Source organism: Protopterus annectens, chromosome 9.part0 (assembly GCF_019279795.1).
Source record: "Protopterus annectens isolate FY-2018-M chromosome 9.part0, PAN1.0, whole genome shotgun sequence".
Classification (NCBI taxonomy): Eukaryota; Metazoa; Chordata; order Ceratodontiformes; family Protopteridae; genus Protopterus; species Protopterus annectens.
Genome location: NC_056743.1, coordinates 1,392,646,222 through 1,392,659,782, shown reverse-complemented (window position 1 = coordinate 1,392,659,782; position 13,561 = coordinate 1,392,646,222).

The window sequence follows — 13,561 nt, the reverse complement described above, 5'->3', positions numbered from 1 at the left end:
TACTGCATGCACTACATAATGAAATGAATGAGACAGCCACAACCAAAGAGTGAAATGTTTTTAATAAAGTACAATACCTGGACTGTGTCTGTCCCACATTTTGGATATGTTGTTGTACCCTTGCATTATGGAGATAGTATGGTTGTATGAAATGCTGAACATCCACAGTTGTCTAGGCCCATATAAACTGGCTGATGGGAATGCCAGTATCTCAGAATATTATTTATAGCCCTCAACTGTTTCATGTATATTATGTACATGTTAATCCAATACATGAGCAGCTTGTGCTTGTGATCCCACAAATATCAGTGTGTTGCTATAACTGTACGTAGCTGTTCAAATGTAGCAGGATACTTTACCTGAACACAGACAGATATGAACATATATAAATACAAATGGAATGTATATTAATGTAGCAGTAACATCTCCATCACCGACATTTCTAAGGTTACATACAGGCAACTGTACTAATACATGTAGGGGATATATATCTGCATCTAGTAGGAATGTACAGTATATGTACAGGTATTTTAAGTTGTTAATGTGATATTTTACCACCCTATGTTATGTTCACAAATGATGCCATTCCACACCAAACTGGATATGTGTATTCACAATGAATTCCTATGGACATTTGTCCTGTTGGTTTATACATATCTGCATGCACGTTGATGCATGTGCCCTGTTCACATATCCAAACCTGATGGCCTGTTGCCACCAATCAACCCTGCATGCTGTTGGAATGTCCACTGTTGTTATAAATATGCATGTGTTATGCTTACTGTTCAACGTTTGGAATTCATGTGTGTTTGGTTAATGGGAATACTAATGCATGCTGTTACAACTAATTTGGAATGGTGTTGTTTGTTACTAACCCAAAATGCCATTAAATACTGCTAAACATAGGACAACTGGGAAGGCGGGTCCCAGCGGACCCACCTCTCCCACCTCAGCTGGCGATTGCACCTGGCACCAGTGCCCAGCCCGGGACCTCCTCCTCTAGTGGCCCTGTGCCACCTTCAGATGGAAGTGCTGCAGGGGATGTGGCTCACCCCCCTCTGCAAGCATGGCTGGAGGAGAACCTCCACTCACCCTCCAAAGGGTCTGGTCTGTGGTGTGTAGTGAGATCAGGCGTTCCATGACTGATCCCCTATGCCAGCTTGAAGCGAGAGTGGCACAACTCATGGGTGTGCCTGCCCCTCCTATCCAGCCCACAGCACAGCCTCGGCCTGGGCTGTGAAGGTGCAGTGGTAACTGCCCATGGGTGGGGATCTCAGTTCCACTGTTGCCATCTGTGGGCTCACGGGCTTGCGATATTCAAACATCCATCCCTGTCAATTGTGTGTACCCACCATGTGTCATACTCCGCCCCTGTATGCGTCTTGTTTGTCTTGCCTGTTAACTTCCCCAACCCACCTCCCCCAATATTCCTACTTCCTTTACCTCACATTCCACTCTTACCTGAAAAAAGAAAAGAAAAAGGGCAATCTGTACCAGCAAAACAATTACATCCCATACATAGCTGCTCATTTTGCACACATGTCTGCTGGACTTGTAAACTGATAATTACAATTGGCTGTACAACATACTTTGTTGTCCTCACTCCTCTCTCAGGGGTGGAAGGTTTCAAATCTCACTCTAAATTTCTAACATATGCACAGCTGTTGCTGGTAAAGAATTGAGCAACTATGGGCCTTCCCTACATCCTTCCTGCACATCCTGAGCTTGTTTTCCTACTGTCCTACCCTCTTTGTGCCCCCTTTTTCACCACTTTCCTATTTCCCCATTTTCTTTTCTTTAAAAGAAATTAGCGTGGGTGTTAGTGGGAGTAAGCACTTTTAAGCAGTAGTCAGCGGGTGTGCGCTTGCGTGCGCTTAGCTAAGTGTAGATAAGCGTAACTAAGCATTGTGCAAACTCACGCAAACCCGCTTACAACTGCTTAAAAGTGCCTTAGTCACTCTGTATGACAAGGCCTGTAGTCTGCTCATCAGAAAAATAAAATACCCCTGTCAGTCTCGAACCCCGGACCTTGGACACAGTAGACTGCATGAGTTACCACAGAGCAACAGCAGATATACAATAACTTGGTGCTGTAATAAATATATCATGCATTACTATGAAGGAATGTAAAGGGAAAATAGGAATGCCATAACACAAATCTTGTTCTGTGGGTCTTTACCAGCAGGTTATGTGGAATGGTATGATATGACCATTTTAATTTGATATAAGGATTTAAGCAGTGCTTTACCAAGCTAAATACAGTTGCCCAGAGTTTAGCAGTGCTTTACCCAGCTAAATACAGTTGCCCAGAGTTTAGCAGTGCTTTACTGAGCTAAATAGAGTTGCCCAGAGTTTAGCAGCACTTTACCCAGCTAAATAAAGTTGCCCAGAGTTTAGCAGCACTTTACCCAGCTAAATAAAGTTGACCAGAGTTTGGCAGTGCTTTACCCAGCTAAATAAAGTTGCCCAGAGTTTGGCGGCGCTTTACATGAGTGCATGAGTGTGAGCTTGTGTGCTCTTAGCTAAGCATCACTAAGCATCGCGCAAACCCGCTTACAACTGCTTAAAAGTGCCTTAGTCACTCTGTATGACAAGGCCCTTGTACTGCTCAGCAGCAAAATAAAATATCCTTGTCAGTTTCAAACCCCACACCTTGGACTCACCAGTCTGCATGTCATACCACTAAGCCACAGCAGATATACAATAATGTGGTGCTGCAAGAAATATAACATGCATTAAAAGGAGTGAATGTAAAGGGAAAATAGGGAAGCCAGAGCAATACATTTCAAGACAGAAATATAACATGCATTACAAGAGTGAATGTAAAGGGAAAATAGGAAAGCCAGAGCAATACATTTCAAGAAAGAAGTGTAACATGCATTAAAAGGAGTGAATGTAAAGGGAAAATAGGAAAGCCAGAGCAATACATTTCAAGACAGAAATATAACATGCATTACGAGGAGTGAATGTAAAGGGAAAATAGGAAAGCCAGAGCAATACATTTCAAGACAGAAATATAACATGCATTATAAGGAATGAATGTAAAGGGGAAATAGGAAAGCCAGAGCAATACATTGCAAGAAAGAAATGTAACATGCATTACAAGGAGTGAATGTAAAGGGAAAATAGGAAAGCCAGAGCAATATATTGCAATAACCACTGCTGTATGCTAGTTAATTCCCTAATTCCAAAAAAAGTACATACTCCCATGTATCCAGTGTTAGCATTAGGAGGTGTGAGTAAACTGACACACTGAGAAGAGTGTATTGGAAGAAGCAACAGTCAGGCTTCAGTACAACATGCATTTCACTGGCTACAACCCAGCTTCAGATATGAGACATATGCCAACCTTCTGACTCCCACAACAGTGTCTGCAGCAAACAAGCATGGTCCCCACCTTCCAAAACTGAAAGGCCTATGCCTACCTAACCTATCATTTTATAGCAGTGTCCTGAAATCACAGTGAGAACTGCAATTAGCACACAGTAGGATGCATGCAATTACTAAATGGTGGGCACCAATTGGTGCAGAGGCCATCACATGCACATGTGCAGATACCTACAAAAGCAGCCTGTACTTGCTGTCCACACATGCAATAATATCATTGCAGCATATGGAGATAGAGAGAGCGAGTGAGAGAGAGCAACAAACAGACAGACAGACAGACAGACAAACAAACAAATGAACAAACAGAGGTGTTTGGAGACACCAAAAAAAAAAAATATTTAAAAAGAAAAATAAACGTCAACAGGTACAACAGACAGAGGTAAGAAATACAAAGGTAAGGTATGTAACAGATATGTATTTGCTGACATCCAAATGATGTGTCTGAAGGGTACTGTACATACTGTGAACCCTCCATATGTGGGCGCAGTCCGTATCTATATGTAAATGCAGATGTGCTTAGGGCAAGGGACATACTGCAACTGTTAGTGAAGGCTAGACATATATATGTAGTTGAAGGTTGCTATGTGCACATATCTATGTAGGTTGTAGTGTGTGGCATTGAAAACAGCAAGCAGTGCAGGTATATGTCATGTGGTGGTTAAATGCTGTGGGACTGAGCCAGTGAGGCCTGCTACAGCTATACGGCCTGAGGACAGCAAAATGCATTCCGCACAACACTGTGCAATATTATTACATAATTGTATGTCTCACAACTGTTTAATGATTGATATTCCCAGCATGAAAGGTGGCCAGTATATGTGCCTATATGTGCATGTATATGTACAGCAATGGACGTTTACAAGTATGTGTATAGATACCTGTATATATGTATATATATATATATATATATATATATATATATATATATATATATATATATATATATAGAGAGAGAGAGAGAGAGAGATACGTATATATATATATATATATATATATATATATATATATCTATATATACATATATAGATATGTACATATATAGATATGTACATATATAGATATATAGATATATGTAGATATATAGATATATGTAGATATATAGATATATACATATATAGATATATACAGAGATATATAGCTATATACAGATATATATGGCTGTATCCGGACATATATAGGTATATATATATATATATATATATATATATATATATATATATATATATATATATATATATATAGCGATAGAACCCAGATGGATGTAATACAATATTCTTTCGTACTGAAGAGTATATCCAGTAGCAGATAAAACTTGTAAAACAGATGTCCATTAGTTTATTAGTAGAAACGTTAGCGCTATCGCGGTCTTCACCGCTTCATCAGACGTTACACTCAAACAGCATTTCAAATACACATATATAGCAATTTTAAAAAACTTTCCATACGTCACATCCTATTTAGATCCTACCTTGACATCAATTTCTAAACAAAATAACTAAAGAAATTGCGGTAAATCATCACATTTAGAAATCATGTTAACAACATAATAAAATACAATAAAATAACATAATAGAATACATAGTTTGTACCTCAATGATTCAAACTTCAAAACATGGTGCATTCGATCTTGTTATACTGCCCGTTCAAATAACACTCTACATTCGGTAAATCAACAAACAAATTCCTGCCCTGACGTCAATTCCTATAGAGCAGACAACAATATACCAGGTGAATTAGAATGTTGTTAAAAAATGAGACTAATAAAGTTTCAACAAACTCAATAAAATCTAGCAGCTTATACGCTGTTATTTAAGTCCCATCCAACAGATTAAGTAATACCAAATGATCCTAGCAATGATATGCATAAAATTTATAGAATTTATTAAGAACATGATAGATATATATAAATTATATGAATATAAGAATATATATTGGGTATACCTTGTTCATGAATATACATAGATTAATTAAAACATCACTAGCATATATAAAACATATCCAACTAACACTCAATATGATATATTGAAATGTGTATAGGTAAAATAAAAATGGCAACATTAACACATAATAAAATCACAACAGTATAAATCTATATAACTTAATGCAGCCTGTTTAACTGGAATCAGTATTTTGAATGCTTGGCAATAATACAAACTGCCACTTCACTTAATGGTTCTAGCCTTTAATACCAGTTTAAGGGGCACATAGTCATTCAGCCCCCTTCCTCGATGGGCTGCCAGCCTGAGGATCCATTCAACTTCAGATAACTCCGTAAGATTTACCTTATCACCACCCCTCAGGCTATAATGCTGTACATGCAATACCTGGAACAAAAAGCTATGTTTATCATAGTTAAGCATGTGTTTGGCTATCGCACTACAAGATTCAGATCTAGTATAGCAATAATGATGATCCCTAACGCGTTCACGCAGGGACCTATTGGTCTTGCCCACATAAAAGACGAAACAAGTTCTACAATAAGCCATATAGACTAGATCCCTCGTACCACAATCAGCCCAACATCTGAGTTCCCATAGTTTACCGTCGTTGGGATTCCTGAAGAATCTAGATGTGTCTATACTATTACAATATGTACAAGAACCACATCTCTTAGTGCCAAACTCAATATTAGATCTCAACATCCTGCTATCAACACATAGATCCGGAAAACACAGTTGCTGTTTTAAGTTCTTCAAATTATTATAAACATATCTTGGACAATTTCCAACAATTTTCTGTGTATTAGAGTCTGCTATTAAAATATTCCAGTTATTAAACAGGGCTTCCTGGACTGATCGTAGATTATCAGCAAAAGGAAGGACAACAGGTAGTTGTCCTGCCACTTTATTATTATTATTGATTCTTTTCTCTAATCTACCTGCAGAATAGTATGGTTTGCCTCTATTGTTGCTTAGCTTAACTGCGTTATTACAGACTACATTTAATAGACCTGATTCGTAACCCCTATTAAGAAAATTGCCCTTTAGAGTTTCAAGCTCATGATGAAACCTAACGTCATCAGAGCATAAACGAGATAACTTCAGGGTTTGTCCCTTAACTATGTTCGTAAATGTTCTAGCATGATGCATGCTATCCATAGCCAAATAAGAGGCCCTATAACACTCTTTCCTGAAAATAGTGGTATTTAATACTCCTGATTCCTTATATATAGTTGTGTCCAGAAAATCAATCTTGTCATTGGAATGATTCATAGTGAATCTCAGAAATCCATCAAGACCATTAATATGAAGCAGAAAAGATTCCAACTCCATGACAGAGCCGCGCCACAGGAGAAAGAGGTCATCAACAAATCGTCTATAGAAGACGACATGTGGGCATGTCAATATGACCTCCTTCTCCCAAACTGCCAACACTAAGTTGGCATAAGAATTGGCGCAGCTCGTGCCCATGGCCACCCCTGTCGACTGTCTGAACACTTTGTCAAGGAAAATGAAATAGTTATTTTCAAGAACTATCTCCAAAAGGAGGGCCAAAAAATCTGCCTCAACTTCACTAAAAAACTCATACATAAGTTTTTTAACCCAATCAATGCCAACATCATTCGGTATACAAGTAAAGAGTGATGTAATGTCCATGGTCACCAAACGTAATTCACCCACATTCCCAGCATCATTAACAAACGCATATAAATCTGTTAGGAAGTGTCCTGTGTCTTTCAAGACATATTCAAATTGTTTTAATATCAGCTTCAATTTGTGATCTAAATAGATAGAGATGGGTTGAGTCACCCATCCTTCACCTGCTACAATCGGTCTGAAGGGAGGAGTGGTCGCCTGCTTGTGTATTTTAGGCAGGCCATTAATACGTGGTATAATCGGATACTCCACTTGAAAATATTCAAATAACTCTCTGGTCAAAATTCCCAGAGACAAACAATCATGTAGAGTTTCACGTATGTTACTGCAGCAGGATTCCACTGCATCTAAAGTACTCAGTTCATATGCATCAGTATCAAGCATGCATGACATGGAACTAATATAAAAGTCCCTCTTCAACACCACTATTAGGCCGCCTTTATCGGCAGGCCGTATAATGATATCACAATTATTTTTCAAAGACACAAGAGCGTCATGTTGTGATTGGTCAAAGTTGCTAAAACAGTCATAGAAGTCATACCCATGTCCTTGGTAAAGTTCATTCTCAACGGCCTTCACAAATAATTCCAAATTAGGCATGAGCCTAGGGTTAATGTTGCTCTTCTTTTTAAAAGGTAGTTCAATCATGTTATTGGAATCTTTAAGCATTAGTTTTAAATTAACATTCCTGGCAAAGAGTCTAATTGCTAATATATAGTCATTCATACCTGCCTTTTTATTTGGAATGTATGATAGGCCTTTTTCCAAGAGTGATGTTTCTGCTGTATTCAACTCATATCCAGAGATATTCCAAATTAACGACCCGGATAGGTCTTTTGTTTGTAGTGGATCTGTCTCTCTGGTCTGTTGTCTGTACGTTTGGCCCCCATCTCGGTATCCAGATTGATTGACCTTTTCCTTCCCGTTCGTATAGGGAGTGGAACTAGAGGAAAATCCTCCTGTTCAGTTGGTCTTAACTTCTCTAGTTGTATCTTACGTCTTACGACCGTGCCTGTCTTAGAGGTACCTGCTTCTGCTGATACGACCGAGGCAGCCCGCTCTTCTGTAGGTGTAAAATATAAAGAAGTAACTGATTTGGGGCTTGATAGTACTGGATTGACTCTCTCTGCCCCTGCCACGGTAACCACATTTGCCCCTTCCTGCTGCTCAATGGTTATCGATCTTCCATCACATGAGTTCACTTCATTACTATTAGTGAATACAGCTTTGGAGGTTGCTGTGTTGTTCCTTGCTGCCGGACGCTGCATATTGTTGCCATGATTCTGAGTTCTTGTTTCATTCAAAGTTGTCACTGTTCTGGGCCATACGAACACATGGTTTGACTCAAAATCATTTTTATCTCTGTTTAGCTTTTTTCTTTTTTGTGTCAGTAAGTTGTTGCCATATCGTGTCACCCTATCAATGACCTCCTGTAAGAAAGCATCACTCATCTCATTGCCCATAAGCTGTTCTAATTTAATTTGTTGATCCATTAGAGTATCCAGAAGCTCCTGCTCCTTTGGTTTAAAATAGTCTACGAGTAGTTGCATGTATGACATGCTGGCCTGGAGATTAATCCTCTGCCAGCGTGCCAATAAGTCTGGGTACATGTTGCCATATGTTGGCATGTTTAGTATTCGTAGTCCTCTAGGAATGACTTTCAGTTGCAGGCTTGCTTCCATGTGATGTCGCTGACACTGTAAGCGTTTATATTTGAACATGTTGTTCTCCAACTCCCTCTTTATCTGTTTAATATATATTTCATTATCCACATCGATAGGTTCCACCCCAAAATCATTCTGCTCTACTCCATCCATATTCAGCAGCGGATTCACTATGTCTTTCAATACATTACTTAGAGAGCCGATTGTTCCCATAGCTGTTCTCTCAATTCGCGGTTCAAACGCTGTCTTCTCAACTCGCGGTTCAAACGTAGTCAGTTCAGGCATTACATCCATCGCAAAAATGTGAAATGTTTCAAAATAGCCCAAACAAAAAACCCACTAGTTCAAATATAGCGATAGAACCCAGATGGATGTAATACAATATTCTTTCGTACTGAAGAGTATATCCAGTATCAGATAAAACTTGTAAAACAGATGTTCATTAGTTTATTAGTAGAAACGTTAGCGCTATCGCGGTCTTCACCGCTTCATCAGACGTTACACTCAAGCAGCATTTCAAATACACATATATAGCAATTTTAAAAAACTTTCCATACGTCACATCCTATTTAGATCCTACCTTGACATCAATTTCTAAACAAAATAACTAAACAAATCGCGGTAAATCATCACATTTAGAAATCATGTTAACAACATAATAAAATACAGTAAAATAACATAATAGAATATATAGTTTGTACCTCAATGATTCAAACTTCAAAACATGGTGCATTCGATCTTGTTATACTGCCCGTTCAAATAACACTCTACATTCGGTAAATCAACAAACAAATTCCTGCCCTGACGTCAATTCCTATAGAGCAGACAACAATATACCAGGTGAATTAAAATGTTGTTGAAAAATTGAGACTAATAAAGTTTCAACAAACTCAATAAAATCTAGCAGCTTATACGCTGTTGTTTAAGTCCCATCCAACGGATTTAGTAATACCAAATGATCCTAGCAATGATATGCATAAAATTTATAGAATTTATTAAGAACATGATAGATATATATAAATTATATGAATATAAGAATATATATTGGGTATACCTTGTTCATGAATATACGTAGATTAATTAAAACATCACTAGCATATATAAAACATATCCAACTAACACTCAATATGATATATTGAAATGTGTAAGGTAAAATAAAAATGGCAACATTAACACATAATAAAATCACAACAGTATAAATCAGTATAATAACAGTATAAATCACACATGCTTAACTATGATAAACATAGCTTTTTGTTCCAGGTATTGCATGTACAGCATTATAGCCTGAGGGGTGGTGATAAGGTAAATCTTACGGAGTTATCTGAAGTTGAATGGATCCTCAGGCTGGCAGCCCATCGAGGAAGGGGGCTGAATGACTATGTGCCCTTAAACCGGTATTAAAGGCTAGAACCATTAAGTGAAGTGGCAGTTTGTATTATTGCCAAGCATTCAAAATACTGATTCCAGTTAAACAGGCTGCATTAAGTTATATTGATTTATACTGTTGTGATTTTATTATGTGTTAATGTTGCCATTTTTATTTTACCTATACACATTTCAATATATCATATTGAGTGTTAGTTGGATATGTTTTATATATGCTAGTGATGTTTTAATTAATCTACATATATTCATGAACAAGGTATACCCAATATATATTCTTATATTCATATAATTTATATATATCTATCATGTTCTTAATAAATTCTATAAATTTTATGCATATCATTGCTAGGATCATTTGGTATTACTAAATCCATTGGATGGGACTTAAACAACAGCGTATAAGCTGCTAGATTTTATTGAGTTTGTTGAAACTTTATTAGTCTCAATTTTTCAACAACATTCTAATTCACCTGGTATATTGTTGTCTGCTCTATAGGAATTGACCAGGCAGGAATTTGTTTGTTGATTTACCAATGTAGAGTGTTATTTGAACGGGCAGTATAACAAGATCGAATGCACCATGTTTTGAAGTTTGAATCATTGAGGTACAAACTATGTATTCTATTATGTTATTTTATTGTATTTTATTATGTTGTTAACATGATTTCTAAATGTGATGATTTCACATTTTTTAGTTATTTTGTTTAGAAATTGATGTCAAGGTAGGATCTAAATAGGATGTGACGTATGGAAAGTTTTTTAAAATTGCTATATATGTGTATTTGACATGCTGTTTGAGTGTAACGTCTGATGAAGCGGTGAAGACCGCGATAGCACTAACATTTCTACTAATAAACTAATGAACATCTGTTTTACAAGTTTTATCTGCTACTGGATATACTCTTCAATACGAAAGAATATTGTATTACATCCATCTGGGTTCTATCGCTATATTTGAACTAGTGGGTTTTTTGTTTGGGCTATTTTGAAATATATATATATATATATATATATATAGATATATACATATATAGATATATATAGAGAGATATATAGATATATACAGATATATATGGATATATCCGGATATATGTAGGTATGTAGATATATATATATATATATATATATATATATATATAGAGAGAGAGAGATACATATATATATATATATATATATATATATATAGATATAGATATATATATATATTCATATATATATATATATATATATATATATATATATATTTATATATATATATATATATATATATATATATATATATATATATATATATATATATATATATATATATATATATATATATATATATATATATATATATATATATATATATATATATATATATATATATATATGAGTTCCTATGACTTCGACAGTTCATTTGATCGACAGTTCATTTGGTCGACAGTTCATTTCATTGACAAGCATTTGCCCCCTACCCCAATGTTGTGCGACCCTGGAGTTGATATATATAGTTGGGAGGGTGTGGGGGGCACAGCCCCCCACATTGGGGGGTGTTGGGGGCGAAGCCCCCCCACCTACGATGCTTGTCGATGAAATGAACTGTCGAACCAATATGATATATACATATATCTATATATATATATATATATATATATATATATATATATATATATATATATATATATATAGAGTGAGAGAGGGAGACACGGGGTCAGATGTACTGCAGCAGGTGCCTGGTGGCCAATGCATTGACTGAACACCAGTGTTGATATTCCAAAACACTTTACCCACTAACTACCAGATAGGTGGTTGCCTGCCTAACACTGAAGGTGTCAGAAGGGAACATGGGACACAGGTGTACAGTAGCCTCCCCTCTGATATTCACAGTTCCACACTAGCCTTGTAATCCCTCTGCATGGTACGTGTCATCACAAAAGGTGTGTCATCTAGGGAAATATAGGTCAGTGTACCCCCTACTCCTCACAATGCCCCATGTGGTATGTACCTCACATGACAACCACAGCAAGTGGAAAGGCCACAGACATACCTAACAAAGAGTGACACTGCCCCAAACACATGCCCTATGCAGACTGACTCACAAAACCACAGCTAGAGTGCATTGCATACATCCTACGCAGAGGTTACCACTGCCGGATATACAGAGGTATGTCACACCCATAGCAGTTGGCCAACCACCATGACAACACCTCACAATCCCTCCGGGCTACATGACCTAGGGCCCTAATCTTTTTCAACGCACTAAAGAGCACATACTGGAGGTACAGGTTCCTATGCACAAATATGCCATACTCTGGACTAAACTGCCCAGCATTAATAAACAAGGTTCCTCATTAGTAGATGTCATACATACCCCATGATGAATGTTATGGAGATAGGTAATATGCCCTGGGAGTCACCTCTGTGTATCCGTTTGACAGGAGCAAGTGTAATCACATTACATGTGTGTCAAATGGCAGGGTAGCATATGGCTAGGCTGTTGTATGCCCCGGGCCAGTAGCATAGTACCTACCTATGACACAATGCGCACACACATGTACTCAGTGCAATACCAGTTATGTGAGGTGTCAGGGGGTAGTTTCTTTACTCACTAGTGGGAGTAGGGAGTACTGAGCTGCCTGTTTGTCCTCAGAGGAGTGGTTTAAGGCAGTAACTTGTAGTTTATTGGCCAGTTTGGGTCATTTCCTGTCTTTTCCAGCCCCCTGCTATAAAGCACGCTTTGGCGGGCTTTTCTGGCTATAGAGAACTCAGCACAGCTCCTCGTGGTGTCCAGTAGAGTTCCTAGAGCAGCAGAGACCAGAAAAGACAAACTTTCCAGATTCTAAGTATTTTTTTCTGCATTTTCGACTTTTAAGGCTTTCGATTGCTATTTCTGCCTGTTTTATTCTGTTATTACCTGTTTTACTGTTTTTAATAGCTTGAATTGTTTGTTGCACTTGCTTGTTTAAGTTTTGCATAAAAGTTAAACAACAGGCTAATACACTCAAGTGTACTAGCTTTTGATAGCAATTAGTCGAAAAACACAGCATTTATTGTATTTTCTGCCTATCTGAAAAAAACTTGAAAAAAAAAAAAATACTCTTGTTTTCCATACTTTCCTAATAGTTTGTTCCAGTGATCAGATTTGCTGATCCCTGGGCTTTGTCTTGGTTCCTGTGTTTCTCCATTTTCCTTGTTTGGTCAGGGGGTAGTTTCTTTACTCACTAGTGGGAGTAGGGAGTACTGAGCTGCCTGTTTGTCCTCAGAGGAGTGGTTTAAGGCAGTAACTTGTAGTTTATTGGCCATTTTGGGTCATTTCTTGTCTTTTCCAGCCCCCTGCTATAAAGCACACTTTGGCGGGCTTTTCTGGCTATAGAGAACTCAGCACAGCTCCTCATGGTGTCCGGCAGAGTTCCTAGAGCAGCAGAGACCAGAAAAGACAAACTTTCCAGATTCTAAGTATTTTTTTCTGCATTTTCGACTTTTTAAGCCTTTCGATTGCTATTTCTGCCTGTTTTATTCTGTTATTACCTGTTTTTACTG